Source organism: Panthera onca, chromosome B2 (assembly GCF_046562875.1).
Source record: "Panthera onca isolate mPanOnc1 chromosome B2, mPanOnc1 haplotype 2, whole genome shotgun sequence".
Taxonomy (NCBI): Eukaryota; Metazoa; Chordata; class Mammalia; order Carnivora; family Felidae; genus Panthera; species Panthera onca.
In genome coordinates, this window is record NC_138343.1 from 142,649,305 (window position 1) to 142,674,954 (window position 25,650).

Below are 25,650 nucleotides of genomic sequence, written 5' to 3' on the forward strand. Positions count from 1 at the left end.
TGACCCACCTCACACCCAGCTCCCCTGGCCCCAGTCTCCCTAGTGGCTCAATCCAGTGGACACCGGTCGGTCTTTTCCAATTATTGAGGTTTGGCAGCACTTGAATACTTACCAGTTTGTCATTGAGCCATTCGCCACATGGTTCTTCCTTTCCTGGCTCCAAAATGGCAGCCAAGTCCTCTTGTTTTTTAAGGGACTTTGGATAATACCTGAAGGCAACTTTCTCCTCTACCTTTCTTTTCAAAAGCCTAATAACATTAAAGGGATTTATGCAAGGGCAGGGGATGAATGCTTTGGGGGTTACTGTGGGGAGGAGATATTTCCCCCAAGATGGTGGGTAGTTGCTAGATAGGCCCTTCAGGCCATTCCTTCCCATCTCTCCAGGGATGTGGTGGAACGAGGATGAATGTAGTGAGCCAGTAGGGATGGAGCTGAGCTCACAGACGTTTCTAGCTGACTACATCCGGAGCCTTCTCCCACTGACGCACCGCAAGGAGCACGAGGGTGTTTCCTTCAGCTGTGTAGGCCTGGGAGTGAACACACAGTGACAAGCCACCCCTTCTTTCATGCACCCTGCTAATGCCAATTGAATTAAAAATATGTGCCAGACATTCCTCTAGGTACTGTGGCTGTGCACCCAATCCCTGCCCTCATAGAGATTGTATATCATGGAGCAGATGGAAAACATGCAAACAAGTATACCAGATGTCAGTTGGTGAACGTGAATGAACATCAATAGAGTGGATGATTGCATCACGGGCAACTGGAGGCTGGAAGCAGGAAAGGCCACCCAAATGCTCAGTTCTGGGAAAGACCTAGGATTTGGTGAGAGAGAAGGAAAGTGGGGCATAGGAGGGAGCACCAGTAATGACTGAACCTAAGGAGTTTCTACCTGGGCATATGGGATCTCAGACTTGACATGTAAAAGCAGTAGTAAAATAATGCTCATTTCCTGGTCTTTGAACTCAGTAGGAATACCCTAGTTGATTATGTTGCTACAAGTTTAACACCATAGCAAGAGAGTCTAGATCTTGCCTACCCAAAGGACTCCTACCCACGTCCAAACCTACCCACCCAACTAGTGACCCATCTTCAAGCCCAGACATCACCAGTGAAGAGAGGAGGGACAGCAAGGATTTTTCATCCAAAAATCAAAGAGTTAGGACTCATTTCTCCTTTTACACAGTAACTGGATACTTTATGTTTGGGTGACTAAAGGGCTCTTTTGTAATTTTCCCCAAACAAAGGGTATCTCCCCTCCAACAGACAGATCAATTGATGTCCATGTTTTTTTGGAATCTTGCCAAACCAACCTCCAATGCACACTAAATTATAAGTGTCATGAAGGCAGAGGCCATGTCTGCTGGGTTTTTTACTGTCATATCCTGGCATCATATACAGAGCCTGGCCCATAGTAGGTGTTCAGTAAGTAAGTCTTCAACAACAAAATGAATGAGCAAATGAATAAGTGAATGCATTCTCTGTTGCTCTCCTCTGATTGCATTTCTTCTAGGTATGCTACTTCTTTCAATCTACTGGCTCTGTTCAATTTGTTTCAAAGGACAGATAATTTGAGGCTAGGATCATTATCTCAAGAAAGTCCCACTAGCCTGGAGAAATTCTTCCAGTGTCTCCAGTTAGTATCTCCTCCAGGTCTTCAGTTAGCTTAGTTCCAGTTCTGTGGCAATGTTTTTCATTTATGCAATTTTTTTTGCATTTGGAAATTGGAAACCTGATACCTGAGATATATTATATACCATTGTCACATAGAACTTAGAATATGAAAGTTTGGTAACTCAAGACTGTCATGCTTCCTTTATTTTTGCCAGGAAGCAGGGGAACTTGCAGTTAAGGACAAGAAAAATTGAGCAGGGGAGGAACCCCCATACAAATAGCAGTCCCCTCAAATCTCCTCCTTGCCTTAGTCTTCCAGAAGGCTTTTGACACTAGTTAGTGAGAGGGTCTGGCTGGGAGCTGGGTCTCAGACTAGGGAAGGAGTGGCTATAAAGGATTCTAAAGATGGGTCTCTATGACGACTGCTTGCTTTCACACTCCTACCCTGGTCTGTTTTTATGCCTTTACAGTCCACTTGTACTGGAAAAGTCAGGACTCCTCAAAGCACCTGCAAGTTACAATTCCACCTGCTGTCCCTTTCTGAGAAAAGAAGCGTTATGAAAGAGCTGTCCCACCCAAGTCTCACTGGACAAGAATGATACTAGAGCTAGAGGGTGATTGTAGGGACCCTCAAATGCATCCATCAGATTATCCCTTTAGGGAGATGATAGATAGATAGATGATAGAAGACAGATAGATAGATAGACAGTAGACAGGTAGATATAGACAGACAGACAGGCAGATAGGCAGGCAGATAGATAGATACATAGATACATAGATAGATAGAAAGATAACAGACAGATATACAGAGAGTAAAACCCACCATGATTTCAATAGTGACAGCAAGAAAGAGGCTTAGACAGCAAGAGACACATGGGAAGAGCCAAGCTGCTTGGTCCAGGATGCTTGTTCACAATTCTCTATCCTTGCTCTCCACAACTAATCAGACCTTTCCAAAGATGATACAGCCATCCAAGTAGACATAGACCTTATACATATTTCATCAATTAACCAAACATTTATTATTTACTGATTGTATAAGGCACAGTAATGGTGGATTAGCATCCCAACAGTAAACAGATATCACATTCAAATGAGAATCATTCAAGGAGGTTGAAGAAATGGACTGGTTATGTAGGTTCGAGTGGGGACCCCAAGGAATACTGCATCAGTGGGCTGTGGCTGCTCTTGAGTCTGAAGGGCCAGAGGAAGGAGTGCTTAGCAGAATCCAGAGGGAGGTTCTCATACAGCAGTCCAGTTTTAGAAAAACGATGACCTCACTCAAGGGACCACGCCAAGTTCCCTTATTTTCCCTTCCCCACCTTCCTAGTTCCTGCCAGGTCCCCATCACCCAAAACCATCTGGAAGCCAGGTGACAAGGAGGCCAGCTGATGAGGTTGAAACAGGTTGGCCCTGCAGCAGAAAGCAGGGTGAAGGATGGAACTGAGCATAACTGGAGAGACCAAATTAGAAGCATGCACCACATCTGGGAATTGATAACTCATTTTTCACTATCATTAGTTCCTTTTAGCACGTTATGATATCATTAGCAAAAATGAGTTGAGGACAAGTTTTAGAGCATTCATTCAAATAGAAATGGACTTCAAACTCTGTTCTCTTCCTGGAGCTGGTAGAGACTTCACAGGGTATTTCACCTAAATCATTATAGAGTTAAGGAAACTGAGACTGAAAGCTGAAATAAGCAGCTAACGCCACATACTGAGTCACAGGTCCTGCTCTTCTCCCTGGCAGGCGTGACAATATGGGCATAGGGGTCACCACTTGGCTTTCCCTGACCATGATAGACTGCTAATCAGTCAAGATGGTTTTCTCCATCAACCTGCATTTGACTAGAGCGTCACCATCAACATCTATCTTGGGCAGTTGTCTCACTGAACAGTGCCAGCAGTCAAGGTCAAACCTACTTGCCATCTCATACTGTAAATGTCTCTTCATTTTGATTCCTGGCGAGAACTAACCTTCTACTCTCAGCCCTCCCCCCCCCATATGTGGTCAGAATTGGGGGGAAATGATAGTTTGAATCAAATCAGTGTTTTCTACCGAACAGCATCCCGTTTTTGGTTTAATTGACAAATCGGGTTTCCTTCAGCAGCACCAAGTCTTCATTTAATTCAATTTATCAAAGATTTGTTTATAAGCCTTTGCTACATAGTCAGCACCATGCTAGCTGCTGCTGAGGCCAAAGGGAGAGAAGGTGTGCTTGTCGTCCTCAAAGGTTTAGTCAAATTTAAGGAAAAACATCCATCCCACTCTTCCTGTGTCCAGGGTGACCCTGGCATTACTTCCGGTTACTTTTCCAGCTACCTCCTGTGATGTCATATTCAGAGGAGCGTCGCATCCCCTCTGTCCCTGCCTCAGCGTGGAGCCAGCCATATTGTTTTCACTGCTCTCCCGCTTGGCTCTATCCAGGCATGGCATACAGACCATCCTCCCACCCTACAAGGCCCTAATAAACCCCATCCCCCTACCACCTGCTTGGAAGATTTGGAAATTTATGAATTTGCCTTGAAAAAGTAGGGGAATTTGATGGTGAGTTGAAAGATGGACCTTGAAAGCTCTCTATGGGAGGTAGTCCTGCTCTAGTGGAAGTCTGAGGTTCATTCAGAAATGAACGTGTGCGGTGCAGAGTCCCTAGCATTATACTTCATTCTGAAGCAAGACTTCATGGGCTTCAACTTCAGACTTAGGGAAATACTGGGAGAGTGGGTGCAGCCTGACTTGTGCCCTCAACACGTGATGTTTAGGAGCAACGTGTTGATCCTCCCTTTTTGATTCGACAAACTTTCAACGGCATGATGTGCCAGGGGGTATGAATGAATGACAAATACACATAGCCCATGCCCATCTCAGAGTTCACAGTCTACACTAAAACAATACTTGAAAAGCTGGGCTTCTTTAAAAGATTGGGAAAATTGTGCCTCAATGATGGATAGTGTGTATTTATTTGTATCTCTGTGCTGTCATCTTGATCGTTCTGTTCCATGTGAAGCACAGCTGCTTTGAGACTCTAAATTCCGTTGACAACATTTTTGGGTTGCCTCGTTTTATAGGAAATATTTATTTGGTGACCAGGGTTCTGTTCTGTTTTTGATATTGAATTGGAGAATGCTGTTTCCCCACTGGGAATGCTCTAGTTAATGAGAAACAAATGGTGGTCTGAGAGGTACCAAACTTGTTGACCAGTCCCAATTTTCTTGGTATTAATTGAGGGTTATATCTATAGTCAGCATATTTATGAGTTAATTGGTAATTATTGAGTTGTAAAATAGATTGTATCCGATTTTACACAGGATGTAAAATGTTCAAATGCAGGGTAAATATTATTAATACATCCATACATGCATCCATAACAGCCAATTTCAGTAAGTCCTTACCAAGTGCCAAGGGCCCTTCCAAATACAGATTCATTCCTGGTTTGTTTTTACTATTATATATATATTTTTGGTCTTTAAATCATTTTGAGGTATGATTGACATACAAAAAAACCTGCATATAATTAGTGTATAGAACTTGGTGAGTTTGGAGATAGTATATATTCGAGAAACCATCACCACAATTTATGCCTTAAACATATCCATTACCTTCAGAAGTTCCCTCTACCCTCTTTATTTATTATTATTTTGTGTGTGTGATAAGAACACTAACATAAGATCTACTCTCTCAGCAACATTTTAAGTATACAATGAGTAGTATTAGCTGCAGGCACTATTCTGGACAGTAGATCTCTAGGGCTTATTCATTTTCATAATTGAAACTTTGTAGCCTTTGACAAATCCCTCTCCATTTCCCCCTCTCCTAGTCTCTGGAAACCACCATTCTACTCTCTGCTTCCATGAGTTTGACTCTTAGATTCCTCATATAAGTGGTGTCATGTAATATTCTATGCCTGGTTTATTTCACTTGGCCTAATGGCCTCCTAGTTCATCCATATTGTCACAAAAAGCAGGATTTCCTTCTTTTGTGAGGCCAAATAACATTCCATTGTGTGTCGGTACCATATGGTTTTATTCACTTCTTTTTTTAAACTATAGCCACCATGCTTTACATTACATCTCCAGGACTTATTTATGTTATAACTGGGAAGTTTGTACCTTTTGACACTTGACTGATTTCACCTATTCCCAAATACCACCTCTGGTAATCACCAGCAATCTGTTCTGTATATCCATGAATTCGGTTTTTTTGGGTTTTGTTTTGTTTTATTTAGATTCCACATATAAGTGAACTGTTACGGTATTTGTCTTTCGCTGTCTGACTTATTTCACTTAGCGTAATGCCCTCAAGGTCCATCTATGTTGTCACAAATGGCAGGAGTTTATTCTTTATTATGGCTGAGTAATATTCCAGTGTATATGCACATCACATCTTTTTTATCCATGCATCTATGGATGGATACTTAGATTGCTTTCAAAACTTGACTATTGTAAATCATGCTGCAATAAACACAAGGGTGCATATATCTTTTCGAATTAGTGTTTTCATTTTCTTCAGATAAATACCCAGAAGTGGAAGTCCCAATACATATGGTATTTCTATTTTTAACTCTTTGAGGAACTTCCATACTGTTTTCCATAGTGGATGCACTAATTTACATTCCTGCCAACAGTGCACGAGGGTTCCCTTTTCTCCACATCCTCACCAACACTTGTTATTTCTTGTCGTTTTTATACTAGCCATTCTAATCGGTATGAGGTTGTACCCCATTGTGCTTTGATTTGCATTTCTCTAATGATCAGTGATGTTGAACACATTTTCATGTACCTTTTGGCCATTTGTGTGTCTTATTTAGAGAAATGTTTATTCAGATACTTTGTCCATTTGCTAATTATTGGATTGGAAGGGTTTTTTTTTTTCTTTGAGTTGTATGAGTTATTTTTTTTAATGTTTATTTGTTTTTGATAGAGCATGAGCAGGGGAGATGCGAGGGTGGGCAGAACAGAGGATCCAAAGCAGGCTCCTTGCTGACAGCAGAGAGCCCTATGCGGGGCTTGAACTCATGAGCCACGAGATCATGACCTGAGCTGAAGTCGGATGCCACCCAGGCACCCCTATGAGTTTCCTTATATATTTTACTAACCCCTTATAAGATATATGATTTACAAATATTTTCTCTGATTTGGTAGGTTGCTGTTCCACTATATAAAAGTGTCACTGTTTGGTTATGCATTTACCAGGTGATGGACATGTGAGTATTTTCTAATTTGGGGGTGATTATGAAAAAAAACCACTATAAACCTTCATATACAGGATTTTGTGTGAACATAAGTTTTTATTTCTGTAGGAGAAGATTCCTTAGTAATGTGGTAATTATGTGCATGTTTAACTTTGTAAGCAATTGTCAAACTGTTTCCCAAAGTGGCAGTACCATCTACATTCTTACCAGCAATGTATGAGACTTTCAGTTTCTCCACATCCTTGTCAGCACTTGGATTTGTCAATTTAGCTTTAAACTTTTAGCTATTCTAACACGTGTGGAGTAATATCTCATTGTGGTTTTCATTTGCATTTCTTTTCTTTTTTCAACGTTTTATTTTTTTATTTTTGGGACAGAGAGAGACAGAGCATGAACGGGGGAGGGGCAGAGAGAGAGGGAGACACAGAATTGGAAACAGGCTCCAGGCTCCGAGCCGTCAGCCCAGAGCCCGACGCGGGGCTCGAACTCACGGACCGTGAGATCGTGACCTGGCTGAAGTCGGACGCTTAACCGACTGCGCCACCCAGGCGCCCCTGCATTTCTTAATGTCTAATGATGTTGAGCATCTTTGCATGTGCTCATTTACCATCCTCATATCTTTGGTGAAATGTCTTTTAAAATATTTTGCCCATTTCTTTTAGTTGGTTTGTTTGTTTTCTTATTATTGAGTTACAAAAGTGTTTTATATAGTCTGAAAACAGACTTTTGTCTTTTGTCTTTTGTCAAACATATGATTAGCATATATTTTCTTCCAGTGTGTGATTTCACTTTTTAATTCTCTTAATTGTGTCTTCTATAAAGCAGAAGTTTTTAATCTTGCTGAAGCCTAATGCAACAGTTTTTTTCCTTCATGGATTATGGCTTCAGGAAAAAATATAAGAAATTATAAATATTTTCTCCTCGAAGTTTTATAATTTCTTCTAGGAGCTTTATAATTTTAGCTCTAACTCTCAGGTCTATGATAATCCATTTTGGGTTCATTTTTATGTAAGATACAAGATATATAAGTTGAGGTTCTTTTTTCTGCATCACATTCAGTGATACTCCAGCACTATTTGTTGAAAGACTAGAATTTCTTTATTCAATTGCTTTTGTGCCTTTGTTGAAAATCAAATGACCCATAAAGTGTGGGTCTATTTATGGACTCTATGTTCTTCTATGTCACTGATATTTTGGTCTATCTTTATGCCAATACCATGGTCTCTTAAAAAAAAAATTTGTAGCTTTAGAAAAAGTCTTGAAATAAGATAATATGAGTTATACAACTTTGTTCTTTTGCAAAATTATTTTGGCTAACTTGCCTTTCCATATACTTTTTGGAATCAGCTTGCCAATTTCTACAAAAAAAAAAAATCCTTGTGAGATTTTGGTTGACATTGCACTGAGTCTAAGATAGTTTTGAAAAGAATGTACAACCTGACAGTAATGAGTCTCCCAATCCATGAATTTGGTATTTCTTTTGATTTATTTAGACCTTGTTTGTTGTTTTCATCAACGTTTTTAGTTTCCAGGATATAAATCCTGCATATATTTTGTTGGACTTATCCTTATGTATTTCACATTTTGTTTGGATTTTATTTTTTGCTTTACTTTAAAACTTTTTAAATTTCCAATTGTTTATTGCTAATATTAGAATTACAACTCACTTTGTATGTTGATCTTGTGTCTTCAACCTTGCTAAACTCACTTATTAGTTTATGAGATTTTTTTGTTGGCATAATAAGACTTTCCACATAAACAACCATATTTTCTGTGAATAGAGACAGGTTTACTTCTTCCTTTTCAATCTGTATGCATTTTATTTCTTTTTCTTGCCTATCACTCTAGCTAGGACATCCCGTATGATGCTGAATAGGAATGGTGAAAAAAAAATCTTTGCCTTCTTCCTGATTTTATGAGGAAAGTGTTTAGTATTTCACCACTATGATGCTAGCTGTAAGCTAACATTGTAGATTCCCTTTCTCTTACAGATACTCCCTTCCATTCCTAGTATCCTTTGTGTTATTATCATGAATTAATATTGATTTTTTCAAAAGCTTTTCTGCATCTCAGATAGCTCAACAGTTTCTACTATTTGGTCTTTTGATATGGTGAAATATATTATTATATTTTCAAATTCATAACCAGTATTGCATTATTATTATTATTATTACTACTACTATTGCATAGTATTAATTTGTTTGATAGTATTTTTGTTAAAGTTTCTTGCATCTATGTTTGTGAGAGATAATGAACTCTAGTTTTCTTTTGGTATCAGGGTAATTCTGGCCTCACAAAATAAGTTCAAAATGTTGTATTTTTTTCTAATTTCTTTAAGGACTTACACAAAATTGTTATTATTTCTTCCTTAAATGTTTAGTAAAATTCTCCAGTTAAGCCATTTGGATCTGGAGTTTTCTTTGTTGGAAGATTTTTAACTACATATTCAATTTCTTTAATAAGTATGGAACTATTAAGTTCAATCTGTTTCTTTTTTTTATTTACTTTGAGAGAGAGAGAGAGAGAGAGAGAGAGAGAGGAGGGGAGAGGAAGAGAGAGGGAGAGAGAGAATCCCAACCAGGCTCCATGTTGTCATCACAGAGCCTGATGCGTGACTCGATCCCATGAACCTCAAGATCATGACCGGAACCAAAATCAAAAGCTGGACACTTAACCAACTGAGGCACTCAGGAACCCCTAAGCTGTTTCTTTTTTACATAAAATTTTATAGTTTGTGTCTTGCAAAAACTTTATTCATTTTATCTAAGTTGTGAAATTTATGGCATAAAGTTTTCATGGCATTCTCTTAGTATTGCTTTAATATCTATATGGTCTGTAGTGATGCCCTCTCCTTCATTTCTTTTTTTTTTTAATTACTTTTAATTTTTTTTTAGAGAGACAGAGAGAGAGCAAGGAGGGGAGAGAGACAGAGAGAGAGAAAAAGAGAGAGAGAGAGAGAGAGAGAGAGAGAATCTTAAGCAGACTCCGTGTTCAGTGGAGAGCCCAACGCTGGGCTCAATACCATGACCCTGGGATCATGACCAGAGCTGAAACCACGAGTCAGATACTCAACAGACTGAGCCATCCAGGTGCCCCCTCTAACATGAGTAATTTTCTCTTCTCTTTCTCTTGGTTAGTCTGTTTAGATCTTTATCAATTTGATTGATCTTTTAAAAGGAACAGCTTTTGGAGATTTCCAGGGAAAACGGTAGAATAGGAAAATCCAAGGCTCACTAATCCCAAGGATACACCTATAAAATACCCACATCTGTGTAAATAACCAAGAAAATGACCAGAAGATTGGCAGAACACACTCTCCACAGCTAATGTAGGAAGGTCAGAGACACAGTGGAGAGCTAAAAGGACCCACAGGACTGTTTGTGGGAGGGAGGGAGAGATGACACCAGTATGGAGAGGGGAGAGGAGCAGACCCCACACCAGGCACCCTAAACACAACAGACCTGATTGGAAAGATGTCTCCCCATAACAATTGGCTTTGGAAACCAGAGGGGCTTAACTTCACAAGTTCTTATAATTATTGGGGCTTAACACCTAGAACTTTAAAAAATCAGCAGGCTCAGCTCTAGGAGAGGCTGAGGAAGATAGGAAACTGAATTCCCTTCCTTAAAGAAACAGCACAACAAACAACCTGTGGAGATGCAGCATATAAACAGCAGAAAAACCCCTGGGGTAAACAGGAGGGAGATTTCTTTACCAATCTCAGAGTATGTGCTGGAGGGGCATGGATATTTGGGAGACTTCTCCAAGAACAAAAGAGCTGGAAAGCGCCATTTCCCTCCCCCACCCCCCAGCTTAGGACACCTGCAGAAAACAGCACAGTGCCAACACTACACCTCGCTTGCTAACAATACACCCTGTCCCCACACTCTTCTGTGGTCCTGCCTCCTCCAACATGCCCTTGACAGGAGTCTATCCAAATTGGTTCCACAGCATGGCAGTGTGGCAGCAGCTCCAACAGGAGTCAGCACCACCCCAAAGTACTCCTGCCAAGGGGAGAAGGAAAGAAAATCATACACATCAGTTTGACTGTGGCCCCGGTAGTGGGCTGCTGGGAGACATCTGGTCTGAGTGCAAGCTATACCTACCAACAAAAGCTTCTCAGGGGACAACATAGGAAGAGCACCCTACAGTTTGGTGCTACCACAGTTCTGACAAATGCCTGGTCTGACTCAACTCAAGTCCAAGTTGGCCCCGACCGGCCAACTACCAACACAGGGACCAAACCTTGGTCACAAGCAAAGAAAACTATTGCAGATGACTGGTCTAAAGACAAAAGAGTTTCAGCCACAACAATAGGGCACATGCAACATACATAAGAGACACCCCTTAAGCACTAAGCTCTGGTAAACAGGAGACATTGCACTGCATGGCACTACAGGACCTCTTCTTCATAAGGTCACTACTTTCTAGAACAAGAGATATGGCTGACTTCCCTAACACATAGAAACAGACACAGAGAGTTACACAAAATGAGGAGAGAGGAATACGCCCCAAATGAAAGAACAGGACAAAATCACAGCAAGAGACATAAATGAAACATAGATAAGTAATATGACTGATAGATAATTTAAAGTAATGGTCATAAAGATACTCACTGGACTGGAGAAAAGAATGGAGGACCCCAATAAGACCCTCAATAAAGAGAGAGAAAACATAAAAAAGAACCAATCAGAGATGAAGAACTCAATAACTGAAATTAAAAATACACAAGATGGAATAAATAGTAGACTAGGGGAAACAGAGGAACACATCAGCCACCTGTAGGAAAGAGTAATGGAAAGCAATCAAGCTGAACAGGGGAGAGCAAAAAGAAAAATAAAAAATTAAAATAGTAAGGGAACTCAGAGGCTTCATCAAGCATAATAACATTCACATTATAGGGATCCCAGAAGGAGAAGAGAGAGAAAAGGGGGTAGAAAATGTATTTGAAGAAATAATAGCTGTAAACTTCCCTAACCTTGGGAAGGAAACAGAAATCCAAATCTAGGGGGCACAGAGAACCCCCCACCAACAAAATCAACCCAAGAGGTCCACACCAAGACACATAGTAATTAAAATGGCAAAATGTGGTTAGAAAGAGAATTTTAAAAGCAACAATAGAAAAGAAAACAGTTACCTACAAGGGAAACCCCATAAGGCTATCAGCTGATTTTTAGCAGAAACTTTCTAGGCCAGAAGAGAGTGGCATGATATATTCAAAGTGCTGAAAGAAAAAAGTCTGCAAGCAAGAATAATCTATCCAGCAAGGCTATCATTCAGAATAGAAGGGGAGATAAAAACTTTCTTAGACAAATAAAAGGTAAAGGAACTCATCACCACTAGAACAGCTCTACAAGACATATTAAAGGTGACTTTTTGAGTGGAAGAGAGTAGCATTTGGTTGGGTACACTGAGTGAAGCAGATGACCCTCACAATGCAAGTGGGTATCATCCCAATCCATCGAGGGCCTGAATACAACAAAAGGGTAAAGGAAGAGCAAACTTGCTCTTTACTTGAGCCACTCCTGTCCTCAGACATCAACACTCCTGGTTCTTGGGCATTTGGACTCTGGCTTTCTTGGTTTTCCAGCCATCAGATGACAGATCATGGAACTAATTGGCCTCCATAATCTTATGAGCCAATTTTTATAATAAATCTAATATCCGTCTGTCCATCCATCCATCCATCTATCATCCACCCATTTCCTACTGGTTCTGTTTCCCTGAAGAACCCTGAATAAACACTCTTCTGGTGGGTACAGACTGAAAGTAAATAATAAACATAGTGTGTTACAAGATGGTAGGTGTGGTGAACAAAAAGAAAAAGAGCAAGATAAGGGGCATATGAAGTACCTGGGTGAATGTAGAGGTGGAGATGATAATTTTAGATAGGGTAGTAGAGATAAGCCTCACTGAGAAGAGCCATCTGAGCAAGGCCTCAAAAGAGCTTTGCAGATATCTGGAAGATTGTTCCAGAAAAAGGATCAGCCAGTGCAAGGCAGGACTGACCTGCCAAGGCCCATGCTTTAGAAGGCCCCACACAGCACAAACACCCACACAAAATAAATCTATTGAAACCATGCACAGGTGCCTGAGTCATTGAGAATCTGGTGCACAGAGCTGGCACAGTGCTACCCATAGCCCCAAACATCTGCTTTTAGAGCCAGCACTGTTCAGACCCCAGGGCAATGCCTCTCCAAAGCTCTTGCTGTATGTTTTTGAAACATCAGGCAACTGTTTTCCAAAGCTCCACTGTTGGTGGACTGAACTTTGGCCACCATCAAGTGCAGAGAGGGCTGGGCAGCAGAAGCATGTTGGTAAGGGGTATGACAAAGTGATTAAAATGATCAAATCCTTAGTGCGAATGCACTAGATTCTTGCAGAACAGATGTCTTTCTTTTCCCAGTGGTATCAAATATCTACTTTTCTTTCTTCTCTTCATGTTCTAATTCTTGATCTGGGGTTCTCATAGATGAGTGTGGTGTTTCCAACAGTTACACATGGAGGTTGAAGGGTATTCTGCAATAGTAAACGATTCATCTGACTCTTCAGTTTGCATGTGTACACAAAACATGCCTGAAGCACTGTACCAATTCTTTCCAGTGACAACAAGATGTTCAGTCTTCAGTTACAAAATCATAAATTTCTATTAAAATATTTAAGATGAATATTTGAATTAAAATCTCCAGACATTTTGGCTATACTCAACTGATATTTATTTAAAATTGTGATATTAATAATCATGTTGTATATTTTGCCTTATAATTTCAATAGATAATAGAATAATTTAAAAGAAAAATTACTGCTTAAAATACAAAGACAATTTCAATTTTTAATTATTTACATTTAATTTATTATATTTGATGAAAATATCTTAAATTTTTGAATACTTTGATTATAACTAAATTTTAGTTTCTAAAGTTGATTTTTTTTTGAGAGACAGAGAGAGAGAGTGAATGGGGTGGGGCAGAGAGAGAGGGAGAGAGAATCCCAAGCAGGCCCTGAGCTGTCAGCATGGAGCCCGACCTGGGGCTCAAACTCATGAACCACAAGACCATGACCTGAGCAGAAATCAAGAGTTGTCCCCCTAATCAACTGAGCTACCCAGGTGACCCCTAAATTTTAATTTTTAATGCTTAAATAATTATTGTCAATATAACATAAATAACATAAAATTTGTCATAATAATTTTACTGAAATAGAGACAAAGAAAATAAACATTATGGATAAATATAAAATAATTTGTGAAAGTCTTTATTTCATCTCCAGCCCGACAACACTGAAACATCCCAATAATAATGAAATACAGTCTTCTTTGGTATTTTTCAGATTTTCAGTCACATAAAAACCATAACTTATGCATTGTTTCTATTTATGTATGTTGATGTTTTATGTTTATCTTATTAATTTTTATATGTTATTTTTAAGTATGATGGTATATCTGTCAAGGTAAGAGAATAGAATAGATTTTGTTTAGAATAGGTTGTTGTGATTTGTAGCTTCAAATTTAGACACATGGTATGCGCCCATCTGTTCTTGCTCCCTGGGTGTTAGGGGAGGACCTGGTCTGAGACACAGATTGGAGAAGGTGCATTCAGGCAGGACCACAAGCAATTGCAAAGTCTTTACCTGGCAGGCCTGGGGAAAAGCTGCCCTTCCCACACCAGACTTGTGCAAAGCCAATGCATCACAGCCTCGGAGGAGACCTGCAGTCAAGGACTCAGGCCATGCTCTTATGCATATCTGCACTCCTAGCCCGGGCATCTCAATTCAGAGGTCTCTTTATCCAGACCTTCCTCAAGCACCTCTGCCAAGACCACTTTATCAGAGGAGAGAGGAGCCTTGGAGATACTTCTTCACTCTGAGTCAGTACTCAGTACTTTTCCACTCCCAGGCCTCCCCTTAGCTCCCAGGTCCATAAAATGGCAGGAACTTTTTGTTTTAGGCTCCTGGGGCAGTGAGGAGATCCCACATCTTTGCTGATCCACCTTTGCTGATCCATGCCATTCCATGAGGAAAAACGGAACAGGAGGGAGCCAGCACTTCCTCCTGTTTAGAGCATTATTTATACCATTGCAGAAAGTGATTAAGGTCTTGTCTGTTGCTTTAGTTTCGGTTTGTCCTCTTAATCAGCTATTTGAGCACCTCTCAGCTCAGTTCCCTCCACTCAGCTCAGCTCCCGACGTGCCCTGGAGGACTTGTAGGCTACTGAGTAATTATTGCCACTCCTGAGTGAAATGGGAAGCCAGGGAGCAAAGATGTGACAACATCTGGCTAATGTTATAAAGGGATTATTCTTGGTGCTATGTGGAGAAGACACAGAACAGAGGAAACATGGGTGAAGGGAAGCAGGAAGATAGGTTCACCCATTCTCCATAGTGTGAGGCTTGTATAGCATAGTGTAATTACACTTTTCAAGGAAATATTCAGGATTTAAACCACATACTCCTAAATAACCCCTACATCAAAAAGAAAGTCAGAAAGTAAAATTGAAAATGAACAGTGAAGTTGAAAACAACAGATAGCATGGAAAATTAAAACAAAAGCTGCTCTTTATTTTTTTTTACTTCCAGTTTAATTAACATACCGTGTTATATTAATTTCAGGTACACAATATAGCATTTCAACAAATCTATACATTATTCAGTGCACATCAGCATAAGTGTACTCTTGACCTCCTTCACCTATTTCCCTTACCCTACCCACCTCCCCTCTGGTACTATCAGTGTGTTCTTTAGAGTTAAGAGTCTGTTTTTTGGTTTGTCTCTTTTTTTTCCCTTCATTCGTTTTGTTTCTTAAACTCCACAGTTGAGTGAAATCATATGGTATTTGTCTTTCTCTGACTGACTTATTCACTTAGGATAATGCCTCTAGATCCATCTATGTTGTTGTAAATGGCATGATTTCATTCTTTTTTATGGATGAGTAATATCCCATTATATATATATACACATATATATAATATTCTGTTTTATATATATATATATATATATATATATATATATATATATATATATAATTTCTTCTTTATCCATTCATCTATTGATGGACACAGGCTGTTTCCATGATTTGGCTACTGTAAATAATGTTTCAGTAAAAGATAGGGATGCATATATCTTTTCAAATTAGTGTTTTTGTATTCTTCAGGTAAAAACTCAGCAGTAGAATTACTAGATCATAGGGTAAGTCTACCTTTAATTTTTTCAGGAAACTCCATACTGTTTTCCATAGTGGCCACACCAGTTTGTATTCCCACCAACAGTGCACGAAGGTTCCTTTTTTGCGACATTTTGCCAACATTTGTTTCTCGTGGTTTTGATTTTAGCCATTCCGACATATGTGAGGTTTTGGTTTTGATTTGTGTTTCCCTGATGATGAATGTTATTGAGCATCTTTTCATGTGTCTGTTAGCCATCTGTATGTCTTCTTTGGAAAATGTCTGTTCATGTCTTCTACCCATTTTTTATTTGGATTATTTTCTGGTGTTGAGTTGTAGAAATTCTTTATATATTTTGGATACTACCCTTTATTGGATATGTCATTTGCAAATATCTTCTCCCATTCAGTAGGTTGTCTTTTGGTTTTGTTGATTGTTTCCTTTGTTGTGCAGAAGCTTTTTTATTTTGATGTAATCCCAATAGTTTGCTTTTCCTTTTATTTCCCCTGCCTCAGGAGACATATCTAGAAAGATGTTGCTATGACCAATGTTAGACACTGCCTATGCCCTCTTCTGAGATTCTTACAGTTTCAGATCTCACATTTAGGTCCTTAATCCATTTTTAGGTCATTTTTGTGTATGGTATAAGAAAATGGTCCAGTTTCATTCTTTTGCATGTAGCTGTCCAGTTTTCCTAAAACCATTTTTGAAGAGATTGTTTTTTTTTCCTATTGCACATTCTTGCTTCCTTTGTTGAAATTAATTTACCATATAATCATGGGTTTATTTCTGGACTCTATGTTCTGTTCTATTGATCCATGTTTCTATTTTTGTTCCAGTACTACATCTTTTGTTACTACAGGTTTCTAATATACCTTGAAATCTGGAATTGTGATACCTTCAGTTTTATTCTTTTTCAAGACGATTTTGGCAATTCGGGGTCTTTTATGATTCCATATAAATTTTAGGATTGTTTTGTTCTAGTTCTGTGATAAATACTGTTGGTATTTTGGTAGGGATTCCATTAAATGTGTAAATTGCTTTGGGTAGTATAGATGTTTTAACAATATTTATTCTCCCAATCCATGAGCATGGAATATCTTTCCATTTGTTTGTGTCATCTTCAATTTCTTTGATCAATGTTTTATGGTTTTCAGAGTACAGGTCTTTCACCTCCTTGGTTACATTTATTCCTAGATATTTTGTTGGTTTTGGTGCAGTTATAAATGAGACTGTTTTCTTTTCTTTTTTTAAGTTTACATATTAATTTTGAGAGAGATAGAGCACACAAGCTGGGGAGGGGCAGAGAGAGAGGGAGACAGAGAGTCCCAAACAGGCTCCGTGCTATCAGCACAGAGCCTGATGTGGGGCTCCACCTCATGAACTGTGAGATCATGACCTGAACTAAAATCAACAATTGGGGGCTTAACCGACTGAACCATCAGGCACCCCCAGCTGTGGTTTTTTCACATACAGCCTTTATTACATTGAGGTATGTTCTTCTACACAAACTTTGTTGAGGGTTTTTATCATGAATAGATGTTATACTTTGTCAAATGCTTTTTCTGCATCTATTGAAATGATCATTTTTTTTTATCCTTTCTCTTGTTGATGTGATGTATCACACGGAAGGATTTGCAAATACTGAATCACCCTTGCATCTCAGGAATAAATCACACTTAATCATGGTGACTGACTTTTTTAAATGTATTATTGGATTCAGTTTGCTAATATTTGTTGCTAATATTTTGCTAATATATTTGCATCTATGTTCATATTGGCCTATAGTCTCTCTCTCTCTCTCTCTCTCTCTCTCTCTCTCAATCTCTCTCTCTCTCTCTAAGTGTCTGGTTTTGGTATCAGGGGAACACTAGCCTCATACAATGAATTTGGAAGCTTTTCTTCCTCATCTATTTTTTGGAATAATTTGAGAGGAATAGGTATTATCTCTTCTGGAAATGTTTGGTAGAATTCACCTGTGAGGACAGCTGGTCCTAGACTTTTGTTTGTTGGGAGTCTTTTGATTACTAATTCAATGTCCTTGCTGGTAATTGGTCTGTTCAAATTTCCGATTTCTTCCTGATTTATTTTTGGGAAGTTATATGTCTCTGGGAATTTATCCATTTCTTCTACATTGTCCAATTTGTGGGCACATAATTTTTCATAGTATTCTCTTATAATCCTTTGTATTTCTGTGGCATTGATTGTTATTTCTCCTCTTCCATTTCTGGTTTTTTTTTGTTTGTTTGTTTGTTTTTGTTTTTTTTTTAATTTCAGTACTCTCTCCTTCTCTCTCTCTCTTTTTGATGAGTCTGGCTAAAAGTTTATCAATTTTGTTGATCTTTTCAAAGCACCGGTTCCTGGTTTCATTGATCTGTCTTGTTGTTTTTTAGTTTCTATTTCATTTATTTCTGTCTAATGTTAATTATTTCCTTCCTCCTACTAGTTTTAGGTTTTGTTTGTTCCTTTTTTTCTAGCCCCTTTAGGCATAAGGTTAGGTAGTTTATTTAAGATTTTTCTTGACTCTTGAGGTAGACCTGTATTGCTATAAACTTCCTTCTTAGAACAGCTTTTGCTGCATCCCAAAATTTTGGGGCCATTGTGTTTTCATTTTCATTTGTCTACATGTAATTTTGGATTTCCTCTTCAATTTAATGGTTTATGCATTCATTGTCTATTAGCGTGTTATTTGACCTCTATGTATTTATGTTCTTTCTAGATTTCTTCTTGTGATCGATTTATATTTTCATAACATTGTGGTCTGAAAAGATACACGTTTGACTTCAATGTTTTTTAAATTGTTGAGGCTTGTTTTGCATCCTAATTTGTGATCTATTCTGAGAATGTTCCATATGCAATTGAAAATAATGTGTATTTTGCTGTTTTAGGATGGAACTCTCTGAAAATATCTGTTAGATCCATCTGGTCCAATGTGTCATTCAAAGCCACTATTTCCTTGTTGATTTTCTATTTGGATGATGTATCCATTATTTTAAGTGAGGTGTTAAAGTCCCCTACTATTATGATATTACTATTGATTGCTTCCTTTATGTTTGTTATTATCTAGTTTATGTATTTGAGTGCTTCCATGTTGAATCCGTAAATATTTACAATTGTTATATCTTCTTGATGGATTGTTCCCTTTTTCATTAAGTAGTATATTTCTTTGTCTCTTATTACAGTCTTTGTTTTCAAGTCTATTTTGTCTGACATAAATATTGTTTCTCTGGCTTTGTTTTCACTTCCATTTGCATGATAAATGCTTTTCCATCCCTTCACTTTCAATCTGCATGTGTCTTTGTCTGAAATGAATCTCTGGTAGGCAGTATATAGATGGGTCTGGTTTTTTATCCATTCTCTTACCGTATGTCTTTTTTTTTTTTTTTACATTTATTTATTTTTGAGAGACAGAGACAGAGCACAAGCGGGGAAGGGGCAGAGAGAGAATGAGACACAGAATCCGAAGCAGGCTCCAGGCTCTGAGCTGTCAGCACAGAGCCCGACGCAGGGCCCGAACTCACCAACTGCAAGATCGTGACCTGAGTCGGAGTAGGATGCTTAACCGACTGAGCTATCCAGGCGCCCCACCCTATGTCTTTTTATTGGAGTGTTTAGTCTGTTTACATTCAAAGTAATTTTTGATAGGTGTGCACTTACTGCTATTCTGTTATTTGTTTTATGGTTGTTTTTGTAGTTGTCTGTTCTTCTCTTGCTCTCTTTTCTCATGGTTTGCTGGCTTTCTTTAGTGATATATTTGGATTCTTTTCTCTTTATTTTTTGCATATCTATAACTGGTTTTTGTTTTGTGATTACATTAGGTTTGTATATAACATCTTCTGCATATTAGTTATGCAGTTTGAGTCCACTCTTTACTTCTCTCCTCCCCACGTTTTAGCTTTATGATATCATACTTTACTTCCCTTTATTTTGTGAATCCCTTGATTGATTTTTATAGATACACTTAATTTTACTGCTTTTGTGCTTCCAACTTTTCTTACTTGTACTTATAATCTTTCATTTCCAGAAACACCCTCACAGACACTTCGAAATAATGTTTTACTAGATATCTGGGCCTCCCTTAGCTTGATCAATCTGGCATGTAAAATGAGCCATCACAAATGGGAACTCCAAAGAAGATAGGGATCTGCGGCATCCTGGGTGCCTGGAACATTAGCACACAGGTAAATGAATCAACGTCTGACTCTGTTCTAGGCCATTTGTATGCACAAAAACTAAGGCAGAAGTGGTGAAGTAACTCTTCCAGTGACACAGTAGGAAGGGGTGACACTGGGGTAATTCCTCAGAAAACATGGTGAGGGCTCCATGGTATAACTCTGTCTTAAGTACTTAGGCAGCACCTTTCATGTCGTAACTAGTCAATAAATTGCAACATTCTTATCTAATGAACAGTCTCCCATCAGGTCTGTGGTCTGTGAGAGCCTGCGACATATTCACAAATGCACACCATTTCCTGTCTTTTGTCATGTTACAGCAGATGAGATCCTGACATTGTTATGGACTCATTAGTCCCTCAGAACATTATCATACGCTGTGGGTTTGATTAAAACCCCAAATGCATTTTTGCAGCCCCTTTCTGTGCCTCTACCTGCCATCCACCTGTTAACAGAAACTGGACTCCTACGTTGATGATCCACTTATATCTCATTAACTAAAATTCTGTCCAGTTGGAGCCAAGAAGATTGTCTTTTCCTTGTGAAGAAAGCAAAAGTTACATATTTGCATTGGGAGAATAACAAAAATCTTAATTCAGTCTGAAACAGTGACCTCACTAATTTTTAGTAGTTTCTTACCTGGGCCAATATGGGCAGCTCTCAGTTTATGAAAGATTCATACTTAGCATCCATCTTCATTGTTTTCTGCTCTGATGACTAGTGCAAAACAGACATTTCTAGCTCCATTCGTCTTCCAAAAAGCCACCAAGATCCTGGAAGACTTTTCCATATGGCTTACCAAATATTGCTGATAGATCCTTCCTAAAGAAAAACACCTGAATTTTGCCACCATCATAAAAGAGTTTCTTAAAATTTTTAAATATGGAAATAAAATATTGTATGTAGATATCGTATGTAAGATAGGAATTGTGAGGCTACACAAGTCTTTCTATAGAAAAATCAAATTAGTTGTACAGTGTCCTATGAATGACAACCCTCCCTGAGTGAATCCTGCTTGTATAACTTTTTTCAGCTTGTAAACCTAGCATGCAGCCAGTCCTGAGCACTGGGAGAATTTTCTAGCCACTAATAATGATGCCTGCTTAAGGGTGTCTGTAAAAACGGCTGCAGAGTAGGTGGGGTGAGCTGCTATGGTTATGCATGTAACAGCGTATAGGCCGCACACTAAGCAAGAACGTGGAAAGACATATTTAAAAAGAGAATTTTTAAGAACTTAGTCTCCTCTTTACATTAGTTTTGTCATATTTCAAGTAATCAAAACCTATTGCCAAATTTGAAATAAAACTGAAGTGTTAACTTTCACTTAGACTAGAATATACAAAGTACTTTTCTCATTAAACGTACCAAGTTACTCAAATGCCCCGGAACCACTGACTTTCATCTTTGCTGCTGACCAGATGCCAAAGCTAATAGAGCTAAGTGGGACCCAGGGCCCTTCCAAATGGAGGCATTGCAAGTAAAATCTTAAACCTCATCAGTCTCCAAAGTTTCTTTTCTCTTTTGGAATGAGGAGAAAATTCAGATATGACAAAGCATTAAGAATCCTCATAAGGACACAGGAGCCTGCAGATTCAAGGGGGAAAGGATGAGAATTCTGGCTGCTGAGATGTTTTAATTCCCTCTGAGTTGGGTCTCTGGCTGTAGGGGTTGACTCGGATTTGTCAATAGGACGTAAGGCTTGTATGAACATTGCAGAAAGGTGTCCATAGTGTCCAGAGTCCTTTCCTGTTAACGGACATTATTGTTTTATTAATAAGTGGACAGTGGCCATTATTGCAGCTTCTCCTGAATATTCTGGTTCTCCTCTTTCCAAGCACGGGGTTAGATTGCAATTCCTGGTCCTTCCAACAAAAGTGACATGTATCACCTCCAAGAGAAGCATTTCATTGCCCATGTGAGGCACTCCAGCACCCCCTGTTCCTCTTTGGGAGTTGCGAAGGCAAGTGCTGCCATGCATACTTGACCATCCTGGACTCTGGGTGACCATGGTGAGCAGAGCTTCCCACAGATTCGTATTATGTGGTGGCAGGAGAAGGGGTGGGCTTCTGTTGGGTTTCTCCTGTGATTTGGAGATTATTTGTTACTACAGATTAGCCGGGCTAATCTACCATCTGCTGTTTTGACTTCCCCAACATTCATTTTTTTTTGTTTTTCAGAAAAATGCTCCTCCATTTTCCCCCAAAGAGACCACCAGGATTCCATCCTCTGCCCATCCAATCTGTGTGGGGATGTGCCATCTTCTGGCTCCAGGAATGGGTAGATTAGAAGAGGCAAGTACAGGATAGTATATCATCCTTTAGAAATCAGGGCGTCCACAGTTCAAGTCTGCTAATGAGCATCAGGCCCAGGACTCCTACTGCAACATTTATCAAAGAGATGTATCTCTCCACCAGGGTTGTCAGGCTGATAGGACATGTGTCTAATGCTGCTAGTGGCTATCTTGCTACCAACTCGAAAAAGCTTGACATATATCAAAACTAATACACAAAAAGCCCCAAATCAAGAATTAAAGAGAAACTGATGCTGGAGACATGGTTTGAGCACCTGGATCCAATTATATTTCCAGGAACACACTCTGTCATGTACCAGTTGGACAAGCCAGTGGCTTAGCTTTCTGTGCATACATCAGTTCAAGTTGGGTTTTTGAGACCTGGCATGAAAACAATCACCCAGGAAAAACATAACTGATGGGACAATTCACAGACTTCTCTGAATCTTGGACTCCCTCTAATACATTATTAAATAAGAATTAAGAGAGGTTAAGTGGGTTGGCACAGTGAGTGCTGAGTGATATGGAATTAGAGTGAGTGCGTCTTATAGGCCGAGTTTGTGAGTGAAGAAGGGGTACTGGAGAAGCTGAGGATGGGGGTTGGGTGAGGGTGGAGTGTTCTAGTAAATGATTCTAGAGTCGAAAACCATGTATTTAGGTCTTCTTTAATGTCCTTCAGAGATGCTAGAATAATAGAAGTCCTTTTTAATTGCATTTGACCTTCAAACTGAGCTACTTGAACCTTGCACTGTGTGTTTATGGATCCCACAGGACTCTAGGTTGATAATTTTTGTGTAGCACAGTTTGTAAGGCAAAGAATACTTTCTTTCTCAATTTTAATTCCTCTGTTTACAACTTTTGTTTTGACCTGAGAAATCTTCACCAATGTCTACAAACTTCATTGTTTCCTAATATTAATATCCATAGAAGAATGATAAAGTACAATTATGAGGGGACTAATATGAAACTATACAAATGTCCAGGTTTTCAGTATAGTTTTATTTAAAAAACAGACTAGGAAAAAAATTTGATTTTATCCAGAGACTCTTTTTTTGAAAATATAAATGTTGCATTTCATAACGAAATCAATGCTAAACAAAGATCTGTTGTTTTTGTTGTCTGAACTGATTTGGATAAATTTCTGGAGGACAAACTTTGGTTAGCAGTACAGACAGATGATGACTTACTCAGCACTGGTTTTCTCAGAAATGTAGCATAGCACATTCTGCTAACCAAGGCAATACCATCATGGTGATGGGACTATGAGTGTATTGCCTTTTCATGTTATTTTGAAGTCCTGAACTTCAAATGCCAGTGTTGAAAATATATATGAGTAAATGAGTGATAATCCAACAGTATAAATGTTACTTGAGATCTAGTACATCATGAAATGCTTATTGCCCAAAGCTAAAGAAGAAAAGGGGCAAAGAAGCCAGTGAAGACTTAATAGTCTTTATTTTTGGTGAGAGACTATTCAAAGTATTGGGTCTCGTTTTGTTCTTGTCCCTGTGAGATTTGGAAAGAATTTGGGAAAGGAAGCAGCGTCTAAAAGAAGGAACAAGAAAACCTGTGAAGTTAGCTTTACAGAAGTGGGCGTATCTCTGCAGAGAAGACAGAGGGGCAACATAGAGAGCGGCCTCGAGAATCTTGTGGGTGGTGATAACAAGCCGTGGCCAGGTGTTCTCCATGTCAAGAGGGACAAGAAACAGCAGATGGGTTTATGATGTAACTATAAAATTTTAGATTACAGCAAAGGAAAAGATTAATGGTGAAAAGTTCTTCTAAGAAATGCTGTATTGTCATCCAAAAACATATTTAAAATACAGCTGATTTTCATCTTCCTTGTAAGGCTTTGAGGAAAAGGAATGTATGAGATGACTATGAGATGTGCCTTTGGTGGCATCCCGGCTGGATGCTGGACCCCAGTAACTCTTCATGCTCTTAATGGTGCCTATGATTCCCAAAAAAGAGCCCCCTGTGAGAATGTGGAGACCCTAGAATGGGAAACAACAGAAATCACTATGGAATCACAGAACGTTAGAGGTTGGAGGGACCTTGGTTTTCATCACAATCCTCTGGACCTCTTCATCACACCTGGCATATATTGTAATTAGGTGTTTGTTTGACAACTGACATCCTCTTTAAGTCAGGAGCCAGTATCTTTGTTCCCAGCCCAGTGCCTGGAACTCTAAGTAGTCAACTAACATTTGTTGAATGAACACAGGAAGGAACTCTCTTACTTAAACAAATGAGGAATCTGAGCTCAGGGAATTCACACAGCTGGCTAGCAGTAAAGGCCTTTCACCCAATCTTTGCTACATTCATCACATTTAATACATTTACTGCAGAGAGGACTAGCCCCCAATTCAACTAAATATAAGTCTTAGTCAAGAGGGAACTGTTTTTTGGGTGAGGTCTAATTTATTTTGAAAGTGGAACCTTAAATTGCAGAGATTTGCCTTTGAATTCCTTACAAATTCAGCTCAGAGTGCATGTGACAGGCCAATACTTTGGAAATATTAACATCTCCCCTCTTTCCCAAGATTTCCTTCTTCTCATTTCCTCTCCACTGACATGGCTGGTGCTTTTGTGTTCATTGTTTCAGGAGGGTGTGGTGGTGTGGAAAGCAGATATCTACCCATTTATTCAGGTATGAACTCATTCCATAGAAACTCATCCCATGCTAAAGACCAGCAAAGCACATTTAACACATCTGCAAGTAAAAAAATAAGCCAGCAAGTCTCAGCCTGTCCCTCACCAGGCAGATGATGGCACAGAAAGATGACTTAGTGTACTGGCTCCATTGCAAGAAGGGGAAAGACGGGTGCTTCTCCACGGCCTCTGTGAGATGGCCCGTCCCAGATTCCCTCCCACCTCTGTGACCTCTTCTGCCCCTTTGCTGATGTGCCTCTTCAAATGAGTTGGGGAAAGCTAGACAGCCCTGAAGTTTGGCCCTAGACCCTCCTCCTTTCCCACACTGTGCAATGGACTGGATGTTTGTGTGCCTCCATAATTTGTGTTGAAAGTGTGGTCCAATGTGATGGTGTCAGGAGGTAAGGCCTTTGGGAGGTGATTAGGTCATGAGGGTGGAGCACTTGTAAGAAGAGATGCCAGGGAGCTTGCTCTCTCTTTCCCCTGCCATGTGAGGACACTTCCAGAAAATGGCTGTGTCTAAGCCAGAAAAAGAGATCTCACCCAACCATGCGGGCACCCTGATCTCAGA

The 25,650-nt window shown here is 39.3% G+C and overlaps 1 long non-coding RNA gene across 2 annotated transcripts; it reads left to right on the forward strand.

Annotated features, from left to right (window-relative positions):
• Positions 1-3,913: 3,913 nt before the first annotated feature.
• Positions 3,914-22,686, forward strand: LOC132666512 (uncharacterized). Of its 2 annotated transcripts, XR_009604702.3 has the most exons (5): positions 3,914-4,164; positions 6,759-6,820; positions 19,990-20,146; positions 21,973-22,146; positions 22,315-22,686. It is a non-coding gene; the product is annotated as an uncharacterized LOC132666512 (long non-coding RNA). The 2 variants fall into 2 exon arrangements; XR_009604701.3 differs by lacking the exon at positions 21,973-22,146 and having other exon boundaries at positions 3,919-4,164.
• The last annotated feature ends 2,964 nt before the right edge of the window (positions 22,687-25,650 follow it).